The sequence below is a fragment of the Pinus tabuliformis genome, chromosome 8 (genome assembly GCF_031772625.1).
Source record: "Pinus tabuliformis cultivar Carrire ecotype Pingquan chromosome 8, CPIR1, whole genome shotgun sequence".
NCBI lineage: Eukaryota > Viridiplantae > Streptophyta > Pinopsida > Pinales > Pinaceae > Pinus > Pinus tabuliformis.
This window is the reverse complement of record NC_142294.1, coordinates 218,182,676-218,208,256: the sequence shown is the minus strand read 5'-3', so window position 1 is coordinate 218,208,256 and position 25,581 is coordinate 218,182,676. Positions and strand designations below refer to the sequence as shown.

Sequence of the window (25,581 nt, the reverse complement as noted above, 5' to 3'; positions counted from 1 at the left end):
ATATAGCCTCTTGACCGTTGGATCTTTGAAGGCTAATCGCACAGTCTACGAGATTTCATGTTCTTTGGAGGTTATGAGTGGTTACTTGGCATCGTTTTGTGGGCCTTCGGCATGGTTTGTGGGCCTTCGACAAGGTTATAAAGGTTGTCCCGATTGGCACCTTAAGGGTGGGTTGTCCCTTAGTTTCTCTGCACGCTTGAATAAGCGGTTGTGTGGGCCACAGCTCCTTTGTAGCTTGTGCTGCCTTATGTATATTATGTACTTTTTTACAGATTAATAGAAGGACCTACTCTCACTTGATCAAAAAAAATATTTCAGCATTGTAGTCTGACAAATACAAATCATTTTAAAAAAATCTGCAAAAATAATTTAAAAACAATTTCGCCAGACATCTCTTTATTAAAAAATAAAAAATTACTTTGGCAGGTATGTCATCTGCAACATAGATCTTGTTGGAATGATGATTTTAAAAGTAAAATGCAAGGTTTTTTTTAATCATTTTTAAGTACATGTGTTATTAGTTATATTTTATTAAAATTGAAAAAAAAAATATTCAATTGAATATTATTTACTAAATGAATTTTAAAAGTGTGAATAACAATTATATATATATATATATATATATATATATATATATATATACATTTTTTTTTTTCTTTCTTTCTTTCCGTAAGAAAAAAATACTGGTTTTATTATGTATATATAAAAACTAATATATCTAGTCGAAATGTAGGCGCCCTCAAAGAAAAGGCAACCATCCTAATATGTAATTCTTCCAACATGTAGCGCCACTTGGCCACAAATCCACAATGAACCACATATTAAGCATAGATATCATATAACAAAAATTAATAGTGTAAAAAGTCCATCATCTAGCTCAACACAACAAAAATAAAAGAGTGTTTAGTCATATGGAAAGTAAACCAAAATAAAGAACCCGACATTGTAAAAGCATAGCATCAACAAATGTGCATAAGCCAACAGTGGTCCCCTTTAGGGGAAGGGAAGGAAACCAACATCGTAGGAACAACCCTCCACCTCCAGTGCAATATGCAAACCATCTTGTGGAGCAGTGATACCCAACTTGGACATGTCATCAACAATGGAGTTGTGTTCCCTTTGAATGTGCTAAATGGAAACCTCCTGAAATGTGCCCATGAGATGTTTGATGTTCCAAAGCCATCCCTGTAGATGTGGGTGATGTATATTGGATTTTCCCAGCACATGGTTTATGATGCATTGTGAGTCCCCAAAGATCTTCAGATTTGGAATATTTAAAAAATTTGCGAACCATAATAGCCCCCATAGAGCCATCACTTCAACTTTCATATTGGTACCTCTGCCACCTCCCCAATGTATCTTATATTGCTGGTTATTTTCCATGCAAATCCAAACCTTGCATCCACAATTACCACTATGTTCTGCCCCATCAAAGAAACCCGCAGGGTAGGATAAAATCAGGCTCGTAGTCCTGAGTGAGTCCCGATATGGCCCAGGTTTGGATAGCAAGAGTGGTCTCACCCATGTTATAATGTTGTTGACAGTATATTCCACATTGAGTGGTTTCCCTTCAAATATAATAAAATTTCTAGAACTCCAGATTTCCCAAAATGCGACAAGTGGAATTGCCCTCCATGGTTTAGTTTTTCTACTCCACCATAACAAACAAGAATCAGTCAACACATAATCAGTATAAGAGAAAGAGAGTTTACCAGAGATCTTGTGCCAAATCTGGACAACCATCGAGCAGCCTAATAAGATATGTGAATTTCTCTCTTGTGTTTTATGCAGGAAGGGGGATGACAAGCTAATATACATGATAATGTATTAGCAATGGTGAGAATGACAAGTTAATGTACATAATGAGTTATCAATATTTTGTTACATTTTATTTAAAATATATAATTTGTTATTGATACTTTTAAATGACAAGCTAATATACATGATAATGTGTTAACAATGGTATTCTCATGTGTTAGCAATGGTGAGAATAAAAAGTTAATGTAGCTATCAATATTTTGTTATATTTTCTTTAAAATATATAATTTGTTATTGATATTGGTTACAACTTATTTAAGGGTTAATGTTTTTTTATCCGAATATTTTAGTTGAGTGAAATTGTTGGAGATGTTCATTTAATGACTTTATGATTATTTTTATGTTTTTATTCAAATTTATTAAGAGATAAATGGTAGAGATGTTCGAAATATTTTAGTTGAGTAAATTTGTTAGAGATGTTCATTTAATGGCTTATGGTTATTCTTATATTTTTATTTGTAATTTTATTAATAGATAACTGGTAGAAATGATGGTGATTGGTAGAGTAGTTCTTTGTTAATATACCAATAACTAGCAATTGCCCCAAATGGTGCAAAGAGACACGGATAGGATTCTTAAATTGAAAAAGTTGTATTTTAATTTTCATAGGATTTTTGTATCATAACTTGTAGAGTGAAGATTCTAAGAAAAAAATAATTGGTTAAAGTGAAGATTCTAAAAACAAAAATGATAGGTTAAGGGAACTTTATGATTATCTTTATCTTTTGTGATCAATAATCATTTGGCTTTATTAAATATTTGGTAGGTTATGGTTGCATTAAATATATGGTGAGATTAAATATTATTTCACTGAGTAAACTTTTATGAAGGTTATCTTATCCTAAAGTTGAGAACCCAACATATTGATGTATTGTAGTACTTATCTGCAACTTCACAAATTGTTTGGTTTATTCATTCTCAGAAAAGTCCCTTGTCCCAAATTATGAAATTGTTTAAACAATTGTGTAGCCAATAGCAGCTCTGTACAAACTCAAATAGTGCACAAGCCCATAGAAACATATTTTTGTTTTACTTGAGAATTATTAGAAAAATCAATTATGATCCCTTGCATATTTGAAAAGTTTGAGCAATTTAATTGTTTTTTTTATTAATTGGTATTGTATTACCCGCTTGAAAGGAATATAGTATTGAGATGATGAAATTTAAAAATGTTGGACCAAATGTGTTATCAAGTAACATTCATACCAAATCTCTTTATATGAGCTCACTAATATCAAAAATGTTTCTTTATGCCATCCTCTCTTAAGTCTTTGGTTGGTTGTTAACTTTCCTAAGAATGGACTAAGCAAATTGATTGAAGAGTAAAACATCTATTATCCAACAACTTCTTATAGACCAATGTTAATGTTATATATTCCAAAGTGTTAGGCACTTAAGAATCAAGAATTAGGGAAATGGAGTGGAAATCTAGGTCAAGATTACCTATAGAAAGAAACATGCACGGAGCCTTGGTTTCAATTGAGGCAATATAATGACACTCATAGCTACAAAAGTGGGTTTAATCTAGCCTTTGATCCTTTGTGAAAAATACATGAAAATTATTAGAGTGGGTTTGAATGTTTTTCTTCATTTTCTCTCGATATTGAGTGAGAGGTGTTTGTGTGGGGGTACTTCAATAACTAAATCTACATAAGGAAATTATGTTGGTTTCCAATTCATGAAATTGAGTAACGCTTTCCTTCATTTTCTTTGGATTTTGGAGTGTGATGTATTTGTGTGATGGTCTTTTAGTAACTAAAGTTTCAAGAAGAATCAATGTTTATTGTCAAAGTCAGATTTGCTCAATGTATGCAATTATTTATTGAAGATTACTTCAACCTTCCAATACAAGGAAAGATCGTGAACAAGCTTCCCTCGCAACTTCCGAAGTTAAGATGGATCTATGCTAGTTTAATTTCCTCTTTTAAATAACCTGGAGCTCAAAAACCACGACTAACTTGATCAAGTCAAGTTTACCGTATTATTTTAGTTTAAAGTTATTTTTGTTTTAATGTAGAGTTATTTTTAATTTTCTTTCTTTTATTTTTGACCAAGTAAAAATGTTTAAGGTAGAGCTATTTTTATGTTTATTAATAGATATAGTTATTAATTGTATTATTTTATTTTATCTGGCAAAGTAAAATGTTTCAATAACATAACATGAAAAGACAACACATCTTCCATATTTGGCTATAACATGACAAGACAACACATCTTCCATATTTGGCTAGAGCACCTCACGACGCAATAATTAATTCGAATTATACTCTTTAAATAAATGAGTATATAATATTTTATTTTTAATTTAATTAAAGTGAAATTATTTGTACATTCTTAAAAAATAATTATAAAATTTTGAATGATTATATGTTTTTGAAGAACCTCTATAAACTTTTCGTATACAAAATATTATTGAATAATACAAAATTACCCATAAATATCTAATAAATGTGATTAATGTATTAAAAACTAAATATGGTAAGTGTGTTATTTCAGTTTTGCTTTATGGTGGAGATAATGATGTTGTAAATCCAAGAGATAGATGTTGTAAATCCATTATATAGTAACTTATGTCTTGACTTGTTGTTTATGAGTTTGAATGAGTTAATGAGTTTTATTTGCTATGGGAGTTTGCACTAGAGTTTTTTAATTCCTCTTGACATGTAATAGACCTTGAATTAAGATGAAGTATGCTAATGATTATCCAATATCTTCTTGAGATATATATTTTTCTATTTCATTATTTGTAGTATGTTGTTATCCATAATTAATTTGTCATTGGATGATTAACATGACTAGGTGTGTTTTTGTGTTTGTTTTTGTATTTTTTTTTTTTTTTTCCTCTAAGAAGAAATTTGGGGAAGGTTTGATACTTTTGGATTATAAATTGAAGGTTCCTTGTTGCACTGAGAATCATGTATTACTTTAGGAGCATGGACAAATCGTTACTAAAATATCGAGCTAATTGAACATAATCTAGGCATATATTGTAAACCAAGTTATATGTAGGTTTTTTAGGTTGGGAGTTTTAACTTCTTGAAACCATGACATTCAATCATTCTTTATGACTCTATTATTGTTTAATATTTGTCGATTCATTCATAGTTATGATAGATGTTAATATTTGTCTTCATGTAGATTCATTCATAGTTATGATAGATGTTAAGTATTTCCCTCTTGTGTATCAACATCCCGTATTAATGTAGACATTTTATTATCATTGGTCTTCACGTCTTTCCAATGTTATCATAGATGATGAATTTTCTCAAATCTACTTGTTCGTGCCGATGTGATTATTTTTATTGAATGCTATAACATGAGCATCAAGAGAGCAAAATCATTATTTCATTTCAATTTTTTTTTTAAGAAAATCTCTTGGATTTAGTCTTTGTTCTCCTTTAGCTAAATATTAAGTGTTAAAACAATTTAGTTGATAATGTTTTGAGCTAAATATTAAGTGTTAAAACAAATTAGTTGATAATGTTTTGTTTAGGGTATCAAGATTTGCAAAAGAACACCGAGGATAATGCTATACTAGATTTGCAAAGCATCAAGTACTTGGATTGCAATTTCATAGATGGAGAGAGGTTTGAGAATATGGCAAAACCTCTTTGTTTTTCAAGGAAAGAAAGGTCCAAAGAGGTTAGAGTCACATGCTTATTAGCCAGTGCTTAAGATTGAAATGCTGATGATATGCACTGATTTCTATGGATAAATAAATTATTAATGGATATGCTTTTAACACATGGTTATAGACCTCACATAAAATCTCCCATGCTGATGATTTAGTTATATGAATCTTTTTTGCAAACACAGTGGAATTGGATTTTTCTAATGAAGTGATGCGCTCCATGGTCCTACGGCTCCTTTCTTATAAGATTAACTTTGATGGAAGGAGGTGATGATGGATTAGATGAGATTCATCAGTAAAACATTCTTGCATTTACTTTCAATTAGTTTCACTTTAAATACTGACATTTTATGTGTTTGGGAGAGTTATGAATATTTTCTTTCTTTATTTTTCATTTCTGGCTCAAAAGTTGACTTTTGAAAGATACATGGTTGCACATGATGACATCATGAAATGTAGTAGACTACATTTCTTGGTTAGCATTCCTTGTCAAAGAAGGTTGGGAAACATGACATTGAAAATAAATAGTTTGTTGTACATTTCAACAAGGTTTGCCGATTAAATCTTCTTCTTTAACTCTCTTGCTAGATTCTACTGTGAATGCCTTCTAAGTTAATATTTGGGAAATAACTAAGAATAAGTAGTGCTAATAGTGCTACTCAAGCATTAAGGGTGCACAATGATCAAGTTTACCATTGCCTACTTAGTAGCACAACGCATGCTCATTGCTAAACTCAAGGAAGATACACACTTTATATTCACTTCCAATTTGCTCAATGTCATATTGCACAATTGATACAAATTATGGTACCAAATTCGTTTCAAATTTGGCTATTGAGCACAAGGATATATCTCCCATGAGAAAAACAATTTACACCAGAACATATACATCTTATTACAGAATAGGGCATGCATTTAAAAGGGTATTACATATTCCCATATTTTATTTAGTGACCATTTTGTTTCCTTTTCCCGAAGTAATTCTTTTAAGTCCAGAGGGTTGGAGCGTAGTTTTGTTGAAGATTTATGGTACCCAGAACCCTCTTGAGCCATTTTTCAACTTATACACTCGATGTTTTCTCTTTTTGCACGAAGCCATGACATTGTTGTATGTACAATTCCTTCTCCAATTCTCCAATTACAAGGCACTTGCAAAGTCCAATTGAGTTTCCATAGCTAACATCAATCTTATTGTCTTCATATTTTCCACAATGGCAAAGGTTCATTTATAATTATTGTCGTCCTTCTTTGGAAAACCTTTTGCTGCTAACCCTTGTTTTGTACTCACCAATTGAGTGACTTGCTTTATACTGTCTTCTAGATTCTTTTCACTTTTCCCTTATTGCAAGTACATAAGTTCCTATGTTTCCTATCCCTCTATGGAATCATATTCCTCTTGGAATGCATTCCTTCTTTACATGTGCATCCTCAAATGAAAGGGGTGCATATGAATACAATATTATACTTATTAAGGCCATCTTTACTCATGATAAATCTGATTGTTGTAGTCTTCTTGAATTTTTGCTTCCTTAACTACTTTCAAGCAGTTCTTGTTCCTTGTGGCTTTTTTCCCTTCAATGTTCATAAATACTACTTTGTAACCCCCAAATCTGCATAGATAAATTCAGGTTTCAAAATCAAACATACATATCATATTTTAAAGGTTGTTTCCAACAGCAGCAGAAAAAGAACTAGTTCGGATCTTTGGGGCACTTATCGAAAACATTTCTAATTATATATGGCTGGATTCCAAAATTATGAACATCAGTCTCTGCACCAACACCCACAACAAATCTGGGCTCACTAATTGCGGGGAACGAACAATAGGAGGGCGTACTATTTGAGGTTAATTGCACTTCCCCAGGCTTAATAGACAGCATTATGGGCACAGTTACAACAAGGTGGGTGCTGCATGGACACTTATATGTCTGATTCTGGTCCTGTTCTCACTGGCTATATTTAGGAGATTTCAGGCACTGGTATTTTTGGTTAGTGCATTTTCCTATTTCAGATATACAAAAATTTGAATTAGTGAATGGATTTACTTCCCGTTTTATCAATTTCAATAGTTCCAATTTTGTTTGAGAAATTAAAGCCATTAACCTGAAGCTTTATAGGTATTCAATATCAAAATTCATTAAAATGGAAAAAAATCCAAGCCACAACCCTATAGATCAAACCCTCCGATACTGAAATTCACCAGATGAAAACATTGATGAGGGATGGCATGATCTCAGTTCCCTTGCTCAAGTCTTCAACTTTCTTGGCTTCATACTTGAATATGGATATCCAGGCTTCATTATTAGAATAGTCAAGAAACTATACAATCAAAACCAAACAAAGGAAACAATGTTTTCTATGGCACAGGTGTTTGGAACAAAGTAACCTGCAATGAAGGTAGACTTTTCCTCTTAATACAACAAATTTATCCAGAAGTATCAATCATCCCAACTTATCTATTGATATTTTGGGAAAATACACCAGCTGTTGTCACCTAACTCTGCAAATTTTCATTGTGTTCTGTCTCTTTGCAAACTCGATCAATATCTTGAAAACCTGTGATGAACCTGAGATCTAGATTTCACACAGCTTTCATGATGCTGACTCTTTCAAAATATCTTGCACTAAAATAAATAGTTTTTTTCCCCTTTTTCAACTGATGCACTCTAGCATATTGAAGGATAAACAAGCAAAATTATGACAGCTTGTGAAATTGCATCTAGTTGAAGGGGGTTTCATCAAGTGCATTGTGGGCATCTTTATGCTTCCACATTCGGCATACATGTCTACAAATGTGTTCCTCACACAAGCATTGCTAACAACACATCGATAAATGTCAGAATGAGCAACCACTATGAATTAGGTGCCACATCAGTTTCGAAATAGTGGTCATGGAAAACGACAATTTAAAAAAGGTAAGAATTACTCAGAACTTAGAAGTTCAGAAATGCATGTTAAAAACTGAGTATAAAAAACATTGTACTTACTACTTATGGTATTACTACAACATCTATAACCTGCATTAGAGTAAAATTGGATTTTAAAATCTTTAAATCTGACCTTTAAAAGATCTGTTTATTTAAGGCAACGATACATATCCACGATCCTCATCTTCCAGAAGTTTCCTTTTCCAAAAGATGTAATTTTCTCAGGGTTAAACAAAGAAGTCAAGTTCAAGGGCTTGCTTCACTACAGATAATTGGAAACTTCCAGAGAAATGAGGCACTAAAATTATTTAAACAGATAAACGATATATATCATGTCCCTAATATGATTACATAAAGCCACCATTATGGATGCACTATGCACGGAAGGCACATCCAAAGAGGCAATAGACAACTGCATGAGATCTTAGAAAAGGTTTGACACTGAATCAATGACGTATTCAATAGTAAGTAACAACCTATGTAAAGATATCGCCAAAATGCACCAAGCATGATTCAAGGGTCATTTTCAATCATTGAAGTGCAAGGTTGAATTTAAAAACGGTGCACTAGGCAAGCTATCTGAAACAGATTTGGAGGTTGAGTAAGAGTTCACCCATTGTTTGATCTAAAAGCATATTTTGTTTGAGGCTTGTACAATCTAAAAGCACATTTTGGTTTGAGGATGTGCATCTTGATTAAATGCAACAATTTTCTAATCTAAAGTGTATTGTCTAGTGGTCAGTATGTAGTTCCAAGAGATAAAGTGCCTCAGGTAAATTACAATGAGAATGATCACATATATAACCTAGAATTGTTTTGTTATAATGGTCAGTGAATTATCATTTGACATTGATAAAATAGACCTTCGCATCATAGGAGAGGTAAATTAGGGGATTGATCCGGTGTGCTGTTAGATGGCTAGTTTGCAAAGACTGTCAAGGCTTAAAAAATACTGGACATATTACAAAGTGACCAACTTTGTTGCAGTCAATTTACATTAACTGAATGGTCTGTCTGGAGTTGTCACGCCCACGAGTCAGCGTTGGGGATGTGCGATGAGCTGGGGACACAAATCCCAGTTAAACGCGACGAGTCACGGTGCGATGAGTCGAGTGCGACAAAGGACGAGTCATGTGCGACGAAAGATGTGACGATGGGACGAGTTTATACGAAGGGCGGAAATCCACACGGTGGGGTGAGGCTGACCCATGAGTTTGACGAGCCGACTTGAGGAGAGGGTGACCGAATTGTATGGTCAGCCTGGGTAGGCCGACCCATCATTAACCATGGCGAAACCATATATATGGATGGAGGGCACATGGAGTAGAAGACAATGAACAAGTTCAAACATCCAAGCGAGTTCAAACTATAAAGGGTGAACGACCTAGGAGGGCGAAAGAAGGGGTTGAAGGTGCAGGCGGACTAGTGGGCCGCAACACTTGGCCGAAAATTGGAGAAATACAAAAAAAACCGAGGTGCAGGTTAGCGGGCGAACCGGAGGGCGGAGGTGCCTGGGCGAGTTGGGCGGACTGCCACAGGGCGAGCTATCGTGGGCGTGCCTACCCGTACTGCTGAACGGATGAGCGGGCGGGCTGCTGAACGAGCAAGCCGGGGACACATTGGTGAACAAGCAAGCTGCGACGAGTTGGTGAACGAGCGGTCAGGCAAGTCAGTGAACTCAGGTGGTAGGCGAGTCGAACTGGGTGGACGAGCGAGTTGAGACTCGGGCGTGCTGGGCGATCCTGCCCACGAGTTGGGTGACCCGACGGTGAAACTAACGCGATAGGTAAGCGAAGTGCGGGCAGTTGGAGACGAGTTGGGCGTGTTCGAACGGAGAGTCGATTACGCAACCCGTTGGCGCTCTTGCCAGGGGCACGAAAGTGGGGCAAGTCTGCATGATAGTGGGGCGCAACTGCACGATAGTGGGGTGAGGCTGCACAAGAAGCTTGGGAAAGCCTGAACGATAACCAAGGTCAAGGCTGAATGACAACCAAGCTGGAAAGCAAGTTTGGCAGTTTTGCCAAGTTAAATTTGGGGTTGCCTTGAGAGGCTGATGTTGTACATGAACTTATAAAAATTGGATTATTATATATTGTTGGGAAAGCTCAAACCATGGAGTTGCCCCTCCCTTTGAAGAATATTGTACTTGTGTACTTTTATATGAATGATGATAAAGATGAATGTTTCCATTGTGTAAAAGAATGTGAATGCTTGGTGAAGTAGAAAAATATTCTAAGTATTCAATGTTAGGCGTAGTCCGTACTTGAAACTATTGGTGAAAAGAAATCGAGTAGCGGTGCCGCACCTGCGTATGTACAGTTGAAAGACCATCGCCAAGATAGGTGCGTGACAGGTGGTATCAGAGCCCTTACTGAATCCTTGAAGAAAAGATGATCCCACTACACTTCGTGAGTTGGTATCAGAGGTTGATTCAGTTGAACCAGATTTACGGAAGAAGTGATACGACTGCACTTCGTGACAGTTGGTATCTGAAATAATTTGAAGAAGATACACTTGCACTTCATGACAAGCGATATCGAAGGTTGATTCAGTTGAGTTTGGGTTTTTGAAGTTGATGACTGTTGAACGTAAAGCAGGTATTGAAGACTTGCCGAATAGATGAAGATGGTTGAAAGAGAATTTCAAAAGCTTGAAGACATGACTAATTATTAGAAAGATGAAATGCAGAAATGCTATGAAGCTCTTGTGCAAGAGTGGGAACTCTTGATACATATGGGAGACATGATAGTGGACATGCGGAAGGGCTTGAATAATCTTCATGGGAACACTGATGAACTCAATGAACTTGATGAGAAGATACCACAAGGTAATCGTAGAATCCAAGAACTCATGGATGAATGCGTTCGACTAAGGGAGAAGAGCACTAAGTCACAAGGTTTGGCGAACCTAAAGCTTCAGGTTCGAAATTCGCCGAACCTGTAAAAACAATTTCAGGTTCGTTCAAGTTCACCAAACCTGAAATTCGAACCTCAAGGCGAACTCGAACCTGATCGAATTTTATCAAACCTCAATGAACCTCACGAACCTGATCGAACCTAATCGCGAACTTCAACGAATTTGTTCAGGTTCGACGGTTTTCCTTAGACGGTTTTGTTGACGGTTTTAGAAGAAAACCAGGGGCCGCATACCGCCTTTTAGCAATTGTTCCCGCCAAATTATTTTTTATAAACCATTGCTGGCTAGCGTTTTGGCACACATTGTCGGCTGAGCGTTTGTTTGTGCCATTTGTGGAGTTCAGTTTGCGTTTGCAACTTTGCACTTGCAGTTGCAGTGAGTTTGAAACTTTGAAGTTTGAAGACGTGCCTGAGGCAGTGGGCAGTGGGCCGAGGCTTGCCGCGTGAGGACTGAGGCCTTGAGCAGTCGACGCAGACCACCGACGCACCGCGGGCGGCGGCACCAGTGTCACAGTGTGCACGCAGTGACGCAGCACCTTCAGTGAATCAGTCTAGTCTTCTCTGTTCAGACTCCAGAGGTATTTACAATTTTAACATTCACTCTCGAGTCTCACAGTCACTCGTTGTTTTTCTGCACATAAGTCTCGCGGGTTTTGCAGCTTTGCTATTTTTGGTTTTATTAGAGTTGTGTTAAGAACCAAACATATGTTTTGTTGCTGGTGGTTTCCATCCCTATAGATTATCTGTTTTATGACATGACAGTGGGCAACCAAACATAGTGTTGTTTTCAATAAAAATTGTCTTGCAACTGTCGATGAAGAATTCAGGGACTTGGCATATTCTGTCAATGTGATGTACAACGGTTGTGCTTTGCTTTTCTCCATACCATCCATGCTAACTTAGTGTTCTGTTGTTTTTGGCCCGAGTCTTAAATAGACACTTGAATGTTGCTGTGATTTCCTAGCTTGTTTGTATGATATGGCCGGTAAATTTTCTTTCTTTTTTCTCAAAATAACTGATTCTTATATTACCAATTTACCATTGGTGAATGCAATTATCAGCACTTCAAACAGTAAATGGTCAGCCACCATAACTGTTGGACACCTAATCCTCAATGGGTTAGTGTGGAAGCTGAATAGACAAAGTAGTCCAAGAGACCTTGGGATGTGAAACCCAACGGTCACATAATGTACTATAAATGTGTATCTCCTGTTAATAAAAAATGTACTGCATGTTTTATCTTTCCTATTTTATGTTGCTGCCCATGTGTGTTTGACATGGTATCAGAGCGGGCGATTGCTGGTCCTGCTCCAATTTCAGCCATTTGTTTTATGGCTTTTCTGTGCAAGTCAGTTCTGCATTTCATGAATGTTTTATCAGCAATTTAGCTGCATTCTCTGCGCACAATTCCCCAAATAAAAAATTCTGACATTATTCTCCTGCTCTGACGCTTCCACTGGCCTGAACGCTGCTCCTGTAGCTGCTCCACCTGCATACAAAACGCTGCTCTTTGCATACAAAACGCTGCTCTCTGCATACAAAACGCTCCTTCACTCAACGCTATTTGTGCCATTCTTTACCTGCACCCTCTGTCTTTTACAGTCCTGACCCTTGAAATTAGACCTGCGCTCTCTGTCTGACATTCCTCTGACATGGGAACGTTTGCGCTGCCCTTATACCTGCGCTCTCTGCCTGACATGGTATCTCTGCGCTGAATTAGGTATTAAGGCGATGGTCATAGTAATAACTGCGCACTGCCTGGTTTGAACGCCTGACATGGTATGAATGCCTGACACTGCGCACTGCCTGGTTTGAATGCCTGGACATGGTATCAGTCTCATATGCTTGAACAATTGAAATTTCATATATCTGAACACTGTTACGCATATAGTTTCTTTTTCAATAAAAACGCTGCTGTTGTTAATACGCCTGAGACTGCGCACTGCATATTTGAGACAGCATGATATGCCTGCTCATGTTTTGTTAATAAATCTGATATGCTTGGCTATTGTGGTGATAAGACCTGAGAAACGTGGAGATGTGCTGCTGGAGTGTGAGATAACTCCTGCGTTCTCTGCTATTTTTCTGTCCCAATTTTGTAAGACTGTACAGAGACTGTGCATTGTTTTTAGATGAGCGTTTCCCTGTATTTTTTTATGAGCGTATCTTACAGTTTCAGCGTTAATATCGAACTGAGCTACAGAGGAAACTTGCTGCCTCTATTCCGTGCAATTTCTCCTCCATGAAAACTGGTCAATGTCATATTTCTGCCCATATCCACATAAGAGCATAAAACAGTTAAATCTGGTTCCGTTGCCCACATTCCAATTAACATAATTAAATGTTGTGTTGAAAAATTAGATAGATATGTTTGCTTGAAGTCTAACATATCTGCTGGAATGCACATGACTGAGCGCACTCCAAGTCGAGTCATTTGCAATCATTGACATCTGTAATCAATCCACATGGAAGTCCACGGCTCGAAATGCAGCGATCTGAGAATGCACACTCGTAATCCGCCTTCGGTTTGAGAGGATTGAAACATTGTAGGATTTTCTGAGAAATTGAAGCGCTGGATATGATTTGAGTGGAAGCAAATGCCTCTGGTCCGACTGTTGGTTCGTGAGGTGTGACCAGTTTCAGACCCAAGTTTCATCGCTGCCTCAATACTACATTCGACACAACGGTTTTAGCAGCCTTGAATAATATGTTGCCATACTTATTTCTTTTAAAGTCTGGTCAATTCAATGTAAGCACTGGAGAATTCAATGTATGATAGCGTTGAATGCTGAGTTGATAATGCGTATTGCGAGTTTGAATAAGAAGAGGCTCTGTTAAGGACTCTGCAAAGGAGGAAAAACTGAAGGATAAGCCAGGTTATGAGCATCTTAATGAACCTCTGCATGTATTGATCGAGGCTGAATTGCCTGCCAACATTATTGATGCCCGCATGAAACAAGCATTTGAAATTATAGATGATCTTTTGAAGCCTGTGGATGAGTCTCATGATTATTTCAAAAAAACAACAGTTACGAGAATTGGCCATGCTGAATGGTACTTTAAGAGAGGATAGTCCTCATATGAGTGGAAGTGTATCTCCTTTTAACAATGCTGGCATGAAGAGAGCAAAAACTGGGCGCTAGTGGCTAAGATTGTATTATGATCAATGAAGGGATTCTAGTGTTCGTGGAAAACCATTTCTTTTGATTTGCTGAGTTGGTGCCTGTAGTTTATGAAGATGACAATTGATGATGTTCAACAACAATGGAGGTGTAGACAATGGCTATTTTGATGTGATAAAAAATGCCACTTCTGTATTATTTTTGCCTGTCAAAATACAGTATATTTCAAGACTGAATTGCGGCTGGATTTGGTATCCTGGCTTTTGTAGTGAGCAGCTCCGCGACACTTCGGTCTCCCTAAGGCATTTCGGCTGAGTTTGGTGCCTTACTCTGAGGCAATGTGGCTACCTCCTGAGGCAGCGTGGGTGACTTTCTGAAGGTAGTTCGGGCCGAACTAATGTAAGGCTGCTCGAGGCACATTCGAGGCAAGTGGTCAATCTCTGTGGCAGCTCGACCACATTTCTGAAGCAGCTCGTGTATTGCTGAGGGTAAAATTCGGTAGAATCTTTCCTGAGAGTTCGGTGAAGCAAGAATGCATATGCGGACTTGTCACAGAAATAATTCCAAGCTACAGTACTCCAGACAATGAATTAAGAAAATTAGCCTAGGCTCTGTAGGCTGTAGTGGAATCCAATTAAGCTAGTAACTTTTGATTTATTTAGTCGGCAGTATTGTAAAGTATTGCTTGAGCAGATTGTTGTTATTGAACAATCAATTCTGTGCATTGTGGAATTGAGTAATATCACATTAATGTTGCATTGAATAAATTGTTTTTTATTAAAAAAAAAAAAAAGAGGGTGTAAATCTAACATTGAAGAAAAATGGCTAGAATCAGTGAAGTATTAGAGTTCATGAAAACTCTTATACAATCCACTGTTGATGACACATTACAAATCAGCATAGGATCTCTCTCAGAAATTCAGACATGTCTACAAAATGCATAGGAAAATATTGAGTTTTTGCAGCTGGAAACAAAGCTACAGCAGGAAGAATTACAGCAGTGGATTCATCATTCTGAACCTGTTTCTGTTCAAAGGATTGAAACAGAGTCCCATAAATAGCAAGTCAATAATGTTATTGTTCATTCAAATAAAGCAGCAGTTGTAAATGCAGATGCAGAAACTCAATCTGCACTTCCCAAGCCCATCATCAGACCTTGGGAACAGCTTGTCCACAACAAGCACAGAACTGGTCTTGGATATGACAAGGATTTGTCCTTTCATATTTCAGACTACTCAAAGCCCATTCAGTTTCAGAGTGCTGGATTCATTCATGACAGTTCACCTGCTCCTCATGACAGTTCAGCTTCAGCTGTTCCAGACTCTGCCCCTCTTCCACAGCAACAACAACAACAACAACAGATCGTGAAATGCCAACACTGTGACCGAGTTGGCCATCTGAAAGATCACTGTTTTGATCTTCATCCATGTAAGCACTGTCATAAAACCAGTCATTCTTCAAACATATGCTTCAAAAACAAACGTCCTGCAAGAACAAAGATTCATCTTGGATGGATCGCTTCTTGGCAATGGGCATCAACAGCCAAGAAGATATTCCAAACGCATGTCAGAACTTGTTCTAGAGTATTGAACAGTCTTGCAGTTGAGTTTTCTCCATCATCTCACCTTGTATCTGACAGGGGGGGAAATGATGGTCATCTACAAGCTTCAAAGCCACATCAAGCGAGCCTGAGCCACAACCTGCCACACCAGTTTCAGAGTTGTAGCCAGAGACAAAGATGCCCGTGAACATGCCTTCAGTTGGCAATCTTGGACACTTCCTCTAGCAGAAGACTTCAGCTTCTTGCCAGTGTTGGAAGAATTCTAGGAACAAAATTGAGAACACTTCCTCTAGCAGAAGACTCCAGCTTCTTGCCAGTTTTGGAAGAGTTCCAGGAATTGCATTAAGCATTCCAGAGTTGTTGGTCATCCTTAAACCATCATAGGTTGAGACTTCCCTTTTCAGGTTGAAGTTCTCCCTTTTATGTGGGGTGAGACCTCCCTTTATTGGTTGAAGGTTTCCCTCTTCAAAACAATAGGAGCACTTCCTCTAACAGAAGACTTCAGCTTCTTGCCAGTTTTGGAAGAGTTCCGGGAACTGCACTAAGCGTTCCAGTGTTGGTGGTCCTTTTTAAACCACCGCCCTTTATACCAACATTTCAGAGAGCACATTCAGCCTAGTGCTGCCATGCAATTTTTGCACATTTTGTATTACAGCTCTCTTCTTGGACTCATACATAACCCTTCGGATTTAGGGGGGGAAATGTTGGACACCTAATCCTCAATGGGTTAGTGTGGAAGCTGAATAGACAAAGTAGTCCAAGAGACCTTGGGATGTGAAACCCAACGGTCACATAATGTACTATAAATGTATATCTCCTGTTAATAAAAAATGTACTGCATGTTTTATCTTTCCTATTTTATGTTGCTGCCCATGTGTGTTTGACAATAACATCAAATTGATTCATTTAAGGGGAACCATGAAAGCCAAGTTCCAACTCATTTTATATGAGCAAATCATACCCATCACTGAGTCCAGTCCCAAAACAGAGTTGCATATATCTGCCATACAACTTGATGTGACTACACGTGAAGGTCAGAACAGTAAGACCTCGCCAATTTTTAGAGAAGAGTAACTTCTGTCCCCCTCTTTATAATGCAATATATGGATAGAAGAGGAAACTATGGTTAGTCAAGCTCTTTGAGATCATTAAGACTTGGGGATCCCTCTTGCAGAATATACCAACCATGGGATTGAGGTCACTATAGCTTTCTGTTGAGAAGATTGTCACACAAGTTACAACACAATGTCAAACTAATTAGAGTCCATGGTTATCGGAACCATCCAGTTCTAGTTCAGACCATTTTCAGGTTTTCTGGTCTGGTTTGGTGTTGAAAGTTTGTATCCAAGGTGTTTGATTTTTAAGCCATGTCCATTCCATACAGATTAGTAATTACATATATTTCATAAGCTCTAAATGATTTTAGAGTAAACGAGGGCATAGTTTTGTACGCAATGGACTACTATTTTTTGTTGACTATACAAATTGCGTTTTTAGATTCCCAAAAATAATGGCGTTCAGGTTCACCACCAAAAGTCGCTGAGATTCTGGCTGGACTCTCACTCAACTGGAACTTCATGGACTGCACTTCAGTGCTTAACACTGAACAGTAACTCTGTATTCTTCTGTCTCAGCAATTTTCTTTCATTATCTATCCGATCATGCTCTCTTTGTAGCTCTGCAACAGTGCTTTCCAAATTTGACTTTTCAGCATTCCACAAATGCTGGTATTCTTCAATTTTTCCATGTAATGTCTTATTATTTTTCTCAGATTTGTCCAGTGAAGACAAAAGATTCTCCTTGTCATCTTTCCATGTTTGTTCTGTCATTTGTTTAGCTTTATTGACCTCTTCAACCTCCTCTCTTGCTGCTGCAAGTTATCCATAGTGAACATTAACAGCGACTACTGCATTTTGACCATTATAGAAGTGCATGTTATTGACGCATTCAGACGACATAGTCTTAAACAAAGGTTTCTGAGGATAAAATTTAAATAACTGATGCGCATTGCGCAGTAGTGTCACATCTCCCACGTCGATTTGTTGCATAGTATCCTATTGCTTGCCTTGAATGCTTTTCAGATTGATATAGTGTTCTTGTGGCAAGATTCCGATTTGCAAATGGGATGAGTGAATTGTGGATACTCAGGATTCTGTTGAGCTTTTCGTAAAATGTCAATTCCACAAGCTATTTGAGCGTCTTCTTCTTCAACACCCAACAATTCTATAATGCCAGTTTGAGCAACCTGTGACAAAAGGTCATCCTTTCTGGCTTTTGTTTTTGTTTTTGCTTGTATTTTTGTTTTTGTTTCTATCACTGCCTCCACCTACAGCCTACAGGCTACAGCCATCTTTGTTCACCAACCGGAAACATCTGCCATAAACAGAGGAAAATGCAGTCCTTCAAACTTGTATAATTTCCTACGTTACCGGATCCGGCAGCTGAGGGTCCGAGATCTCCGTATCCACGGATCTGGTACGGATCCGGATACGGAAAAATACGTTGGAAAAACGGCACGTGGCGAATATCAGTGTTTGGAAACGGCTCGTCTTTCCTGGAAACGTATGGTTAGTCAATGCCGGAACCTGCATACCTTAAAACCGAAAAAGTAAAAGCGTTGTTTGCGTGGCAGTTTAGTTTAGGGTTTTTGCTTTGACGTTTGCGTTAAAGTGAGGTGGTCCCCCATTGGTCGGCAGTCAGGCGGAACAGAAAAAAACAGTGGAACAGCAGCGTTTTGGCGTTTACGGTTTTACCTCTGAGTTTCTTGGCGTCAAGGGGGCCCAGCGTTCCAGTTGTGTCGGCTGGACCAGAAACCGGGCAAGGTATTTATGATTACAGCCGCATTGTTTTATATTATAACCATTATATATTATAATTTATAACCATTGTTACAACTTACAGGTCCACCGTCCACGGTTCTGGGTTTAGACGCGTCCACGGTTCTGGGTTCAGTCGATATTCATATATATTATAACCTTTATATATTATAAGTTTATAACAATTGTTACGGGTCCACGGTTCTGGGTTTACCACAGCGGTCAGCGTTTACAAATTAGAAATACGAGCTCTGGAATCAAGCCACGGGAGCGTTTATAAATAGCTGCGCGCTGCCCTTCCATCGGATTAGCGTAGAGACTATAGTCTATAGGGGTGTGAAATCATAAATCATAACCGTAAAAATTTAAATATATAAATATAAATATATATAAATAATTGAAAACATCGGCCACCGTTTATCCTAATGTATTATTATTTTGAAAAGGCTGAGATTTTAATGAAAATACTTTCACCTCACCTACGGTCGACTCATAAAATTTGTTCAATAAAAATTCTTTAATGAATTACACATCTCATAATGTTAAAATTATGAAAAGACTATACATTATTATAACTCTAATACATCTACGAAACAACAAAACAAATATTCTAACTAATATTATATTATTTAAAGACAACCAAATCACGTTCTCAAAACGATATTCTAAATCTGAGATCAGCGTTAAGGTATCAAGGTTTATAAATATAAATTATCAGAGTTTATCAGATACCTGTTAAATTATCAGAGTTTATAAACTGATACCTGTTAAATTATCAGAGTTTATAAATATAAATTATCAGCGTTAAGGTATCAGGGTTTATAAATATTAAATATAAATTATCAGAGTTTATAAATATAAATTATCAGCGTTAAATCTGATACCTGTTAAATCTTGGCGTTTGTCTATATATAAATATATTAGTTATTTAATTCAAATTGTGTATGGATAATTAATATTATTAAATTTTAATACATTATATTTTGAATTTTATATGCAGTTGTGAGTATCAGTAACGTAATTTATATATCATTATGGAGCCATCACAGCGCGAGCAGAGTGAAAGAGAAATCATCAAGACAGACCCAAAATCTCCTCTATGGCAGTATGTGGAGATTATTGGAAAAAATCCCGGAGGTGGTTCATTTAAATGGAAGTGCAATGAATGCCAAGATATAAAAAATGGCTCATATACTAGAGTGAAGGCCCATCTCACTGGTCAAACTAACACAGGGGTGCAAGTATGCACCGGACCAAAAGATGCAAATGGCAAACTTGGCAAAGGTTTGAGTCCTGGAAAAATGCAATTCTATGCATCTTTGCAAGACGTTGCTGATAGGAAGCATGCTAAGGGAAAGTACCCTATGCAAAGCTCTACAACTAGGCCTCCATTGCCATCTAGGCCTATTGCCACAACTAATAAAAGGCCCACTCTAGGCCCTCTTGAAGCATCATTCAATAATCAAGGTAGAGAGATAGCTGATGAACATGTAGCTCGTTGCATCTATGCAAATGGGCTAGCATTCAATTTGGTGCGTTCCCCTTATTGGCAACAAATGATTAAAGCAGTGAATGAAGCGCCGAAAGGGTACAAAAGCCCTGGATATGAAAAGGTCCGCACTACTTTGTTGGCATCAGAAAGACAATCTGTGGATAGAAAACTACAGGCAATCCGGGATACATGGGCAGATACAGGGGTGTCCATCATTTCTGATGGATGGAGAGATCAAAGAAACCGTCCATTGATTAACGTTGTTGCAGTATGCCCCCAAGGGGCAATGTTTTTGAAGGCTATTGATTGCAGTGGAATAGAGAAAGATGCATCTTTCATATCCACAATTCTTATTGAGGCAATAGAAAGTGTGGGGCCACATAATGTTGTCCAAGTCATTACGCACAATGCACAAGTTTGTAAAGCTGCAGGTTTGATTGTGGAGAGTCAATATGATCACATCTTTTGGACTCCATGTGCAGTACATTCACTGAACCTTATGCTTGCCAAGATTGGTGAGATTGAATGGATTAATGAAATATATGTAGCAGCAAAGGAAATCCAAATGTTCATAACCAATCATTCAATGTCCCAGGCCATTTATAGAGGTTTTGCAAAGTTGGAGCTACTAAAGGTATTCTCTTTTAATCAATATTATTTGTATTGGAAATTCTTTTAATTGCAAATTTATATATGATTTCTCATTTCAATTTGAGATTTGACTTTTGTACTTTTTGAAACTTGTAGGTTGCTGAAACTCGTTTTGCCTCCCACACTCTTATCATAAAGAGGCTTGTGGAGGTGAGACAAGCATTACAAGCAATGGTCATTGACCCTCTTTGGGAATCATGGAGGACTTCCACTTCTGATAGAGGGCAAAAAATCAAGTCCATCATTCTTGATGATGCATGGTGGGACAAGGTCCAATATCTTCTACGGTTCACTGAACCAATCTTGACCTTGATCAGGGCATTTGATACAGATACACCTTGCTTGGGGGAAGTTTATGAAAACATTGATAGTATGTTAGAGATGATAAGGGAAATTATCAGGGCAAGTGAAAATGACCCTGATGAAACATTCTATTATTTAGTGAAAGACATAGTTACAGAAAGGTGGAACAAAATGACCACACCATTACACCTTCTGGCATATGCATTGCACCCTAAATACTATCATTCCAAAGTTTTGTCTTTACCAGGTAGAACAGCACCAAACAAGGATTCTGAAGTGGTACAAGGATACAAAACAGCTTTGAGGAAAATTTATAGAGATATGGGAGTTGCAATGGAAGTCCGCCAAGAGTTTGGAGGGTTTGTACAGTCTACAGGTAGCTTTTCAGATCCAGTAGCTATGGACGATCGAGGACATCTTGATCCTATTACTTGGTGGGGCTTCCATGGTGGGGATAACATTCATCTCTCTACTTTAGCCACCAAGTTATTATCACAGGTTGCTAGTTCCTCATCAGCTGAGAGGAATTGGAGTACATATGGCTTCATCCATTCAGTGAAGCGAAACAGGCTGGGAGCAGCAAAGGCTGAGGATCTTGTTTATGTTCATTCCAACCTCCGTCTTCTATCACATGTTGAACCAGAGTATAAAAAAGGTCCGAATAGGATGTGGGATGTGGAGCCTGAGATCTCTGACTTGAACCTGACACTAAATGCCATGACTCACCTCAACCCACTTGAGGACATTGTTCCACCACCAGTCCAGCCTACTGATGCAACTTCCTACATTCCAGGACCCCCATCATCTATTCATGATGTAGAGTTGCAATATGCAGAAGATAGAGATCCATTTGAAGATATGTAAATGTATTTACTGTTAACATTTATGATATTATGATCTTTTTTGTTACTTTGTATGACGGATGATGCATCATTTCAGTGTTTCAGTCTTCCTATTCATAATATATCTAATGGTTTCGGTTCTAAAAGTGTTTGATGGTTCAATGGAGTAATTGATTTTTGAACTCTAAAGTGTTTTTTAAAATTTTAAAAATATTATTATATTTTATTTTTTTGTACGTGACGTATCCTTGCCGTATCCGGATCTTGCATTTTAAAAAAACTAGCGGATCCGAATCCGAATCCGTATCCGTATCCGTATCCGTATCCGAATCCTGGTAACATAGATAATTTCACACTAGAAATTGTATCCCGTCCAGGCCTCATGAGCAAATACAATTATTAATCTTCAATTCAATTCACTTTAAAGAACGTGGTGCATTTTCTGTTCTCTGAGTCTGAATGGTTAAGCAGGTAGTGGAGCTGAAGCCTAAGTTGTGTTTAAACTTTACATTGCCTGCAGTATACCCTAGGGCCCACAGCAAGGGTTTGCATACTTAATACTAAATAGAACTGTTTTCTGTTGTATCATTGTATGAACAAAAAGTATTCAAGTACTTGGTCCACTGCTCTTTGTTTTGGGTTTTATGAATCAACCAACCACTTTTTTTATAAAGAAAAACGTTTCTCACTTTAGATGGGTCGATGTTTAAACTTTACAACAGCCTATTGAAAAAGTAGTAAGGGCATTTATCCAAATGCAGTAAGAATGAATGGAATATAAATTCATTCATTACAGCCACCATAATAAAGAAATAATCTAAAAGTAGTATGATTCAATAGATTTTTTTACTTTTTACTTTTTAATCAATTGAAAATTGAATTTCATTATTTTATCATTTATTTAAATTTGAATTTTAATATGCCATTGCCAACAAAAATGCAGAGATATTTGTCATGGCACCTCCAAAATCAACAGCAGAAGGATGGAAATATGTGGAGAAATTGGACGGGCCTCATGGGAGGCATTTGAAATGAAAGTTATGTAATAATGAATTTTTTAGATCTTTCTGTCGAAAGGAGGTGGTGTTGAAGGTTGCAAGAATGTGTCTGCAGAGCTCAAGGAGACACTTCAGAAAGATTATGACAATATACAAAAGGCTAAGAAAGTGAATGAAAACAAAAGACAACGTGTTCAAACAGAAATTGCAATGAATTAAAATTCATTATCTGCACTTTCTTCAAGCACGGTTGGTGTTGGGAGTTCATCTCAGTCAAAGATGAGTAAATCAAGTGGGACAGCCACATTAAATACTCTTTGGAAGCCCATGCAGAAACAAGAAGTTGATGATGATGTAGGTGATATGTTTTTTGAATGTGCAATTCCATTTAATGTGGCAAGAAGCCCTTACTTCATCAACGCATGTAAGATGATGGCAGGTTTTGGTAAAGGATATGTCCCTCCTAGTTCTGAGACCTTAAGGACCACTATTTTGAAGAGGCCAAAAGAAAGAGTTACAAACAATTTGCAGAAGATCAAAGACTCTTGGAAGGAAACAGGGTACACAATTTTATCAGATGGCTAGTCAGATATGAATCATAGACCTCTTATTAATGTGTTGGTTTCTTGCCCTAAAAGGGTACTTTTTTTTAAAGTAGTTGATGCATTAGGGAATAAGAAGACCTCTGAATTTATTTTCAAGATTTTAGAGGAAGCTATTCTTGAGGTTGGAGAAGAAAATGTGGTCCAGGTTATAACTGATAGTGCTTCAAATTGTGTTGGAGCAGGAAAAATGGTCATGGATAAATACAGAAAAATATATTGGACACCTTGTGCTGCCCATTGTCTTGACTTATTGTTACATGACTTGGCAAAGTTTCCATGGATTAACGAGACAGTTCGGAGGGGGAAACAAATTTCTCACCTCATATTTAACCATCAACTCACATTGAGCTTGTACAGGAATAATGCATCTAGAGAGTTGCTCAGGCCTTGTGACACCAGGTTTGCCACATATTATATTAATATCAAAAGGTTAGTTGAAGAAAAAGGGAGGATAAGAGGTGTTTTTTGCAACAATGAGTGGGAAAAGTCTCATCTTTCAAAGGAAGCTAAAGGAAAGGAGTTGGAACAGGTGATTTTAGGGAATGCTTTTTGGGACAATGCTCAGGAGGTCTTAAAAGTATGTGAACCAATTGTTGATATGCTTCGCATGGTTGATAGTGATACCCCTTCCATGGGTTTTGTTTATGAGGGCATGGATCGTGCTAAAGAAGCCATTGCAAAATCTTTTAATAATGAGGAAAATGAGTACATTGCAATATGGGAGATGATTGATGAAAGATGGAAGATGTTGCATAGTCCTTTACATGCAGCAGCTTGTTATTTGGATCCTAGACTCTTTGGGATAGAAAGAACAAATGATGCAGAAGTCATGAATGGCCTTTATGATGCAGTTGAACGGTTGGTCCCTGACCAAGAAGAATGCAGGAGACTTAGAGAGCAGCTCCGAGCATACAGGTTGGAAGAGGGAATATTTGCAAGGTCTAGTGCAGTACAAGATAGGCCCAATATTCCTCCAGGGAGATGGTGACAGTTTTATGGATCAGAGACTCCTGAATTGCAACGTTTTGCAGTTCGTATTTTGAGCCAGGGATCAAGTGCCTCTGCTTGTGAAAGGAACTGGAGTAGCTTTAACCATATCCAATCCAAGAAAAGAAACAAATTATTGTCTACAAGGTTGGAAGACCTTGTTTATGTTCGCAGTAATTTGAAGTTGGCCTTGAGTAGTGTGGCCAAAGATGCATCTAATTCCTTCGAGCCATGGTTTGATGCTGATTTAGAGGCAGAAGAAGATGATATTAGCACTGATGGTGATTCACTAGATGATCCAAATGTTGGAATTCCATCTATTGATGACTTTGATGATCACCATTCTAGTGCCTTTACTATGCCATATGCACATGATGATTGAGAGCTCTTTGATCATACTAGAGTCTAGTAGGCCATAAGTTTAGATTATCTATGTTTTTTGAATTTCCTAGAACAATTTTATGGATTATAACTATTTGGCAATGGTCTTTATGACTTCCTTATTATATTAGCATTGATGATGACTCACTAGATGAGCCAAATGATGGAATTCCATGTGTTGATGACTTTGATGATGTTTAAAATTTTGAAATTTGAAGATGTCCTACAATGATGTGTATGTTTAAATTTTGATCATGTGATTTTTTAAAAGATTACTAGTATTTGACATTCATTTAAATTTTGAAGACTGAAAATTATGTCATTTCTTTTTGCAAACTACTATTGTGTATGTTTACATTTAACTAGATGTTAGAATGATTACATTATTCATGTATGTTTACTAATAAGAATTTGTGTTCATGTGTTTATGGATCGATTTTGAATTTTCTATTATTTTGTCATATATAGATATATAAATAAATATATATAAATATTGAAAAATATGTATAGTCGAACCTAATGCCGAACCTCA

The 25,581-nt window shown here is 37.1% G+C and overlaps 1 long non-coding RNA gene across 3 annotated transcripts in view; it reads right to left on the bottom strand.

Annotated features, from left to right (window-relative positions):
* LOC149234934 (uncharacterized) overlaps positions 1-25,581 on the bottom strand; it is a 54,735-nt gene that overhangs the window by 23,753 nt on the left and 5,401 nt on the right. For 2 of the 3 annotated variants that reach the window (XR_016268242.1, XR_016268241.1), the window contains exon 3: positions 6,563-7,059. The exons of the other annotated variant lie outside the window; for it this stretch is intronic. This is a non-coding gene — a long non-coding RNA (uncharacterized LOC149234934). Of the gene's footprint in view, positions 1-6,562; positions 7,060-25,581 lie in introns of those variants that run through there. 3 annotated transcript variants of the gene reach the window in all.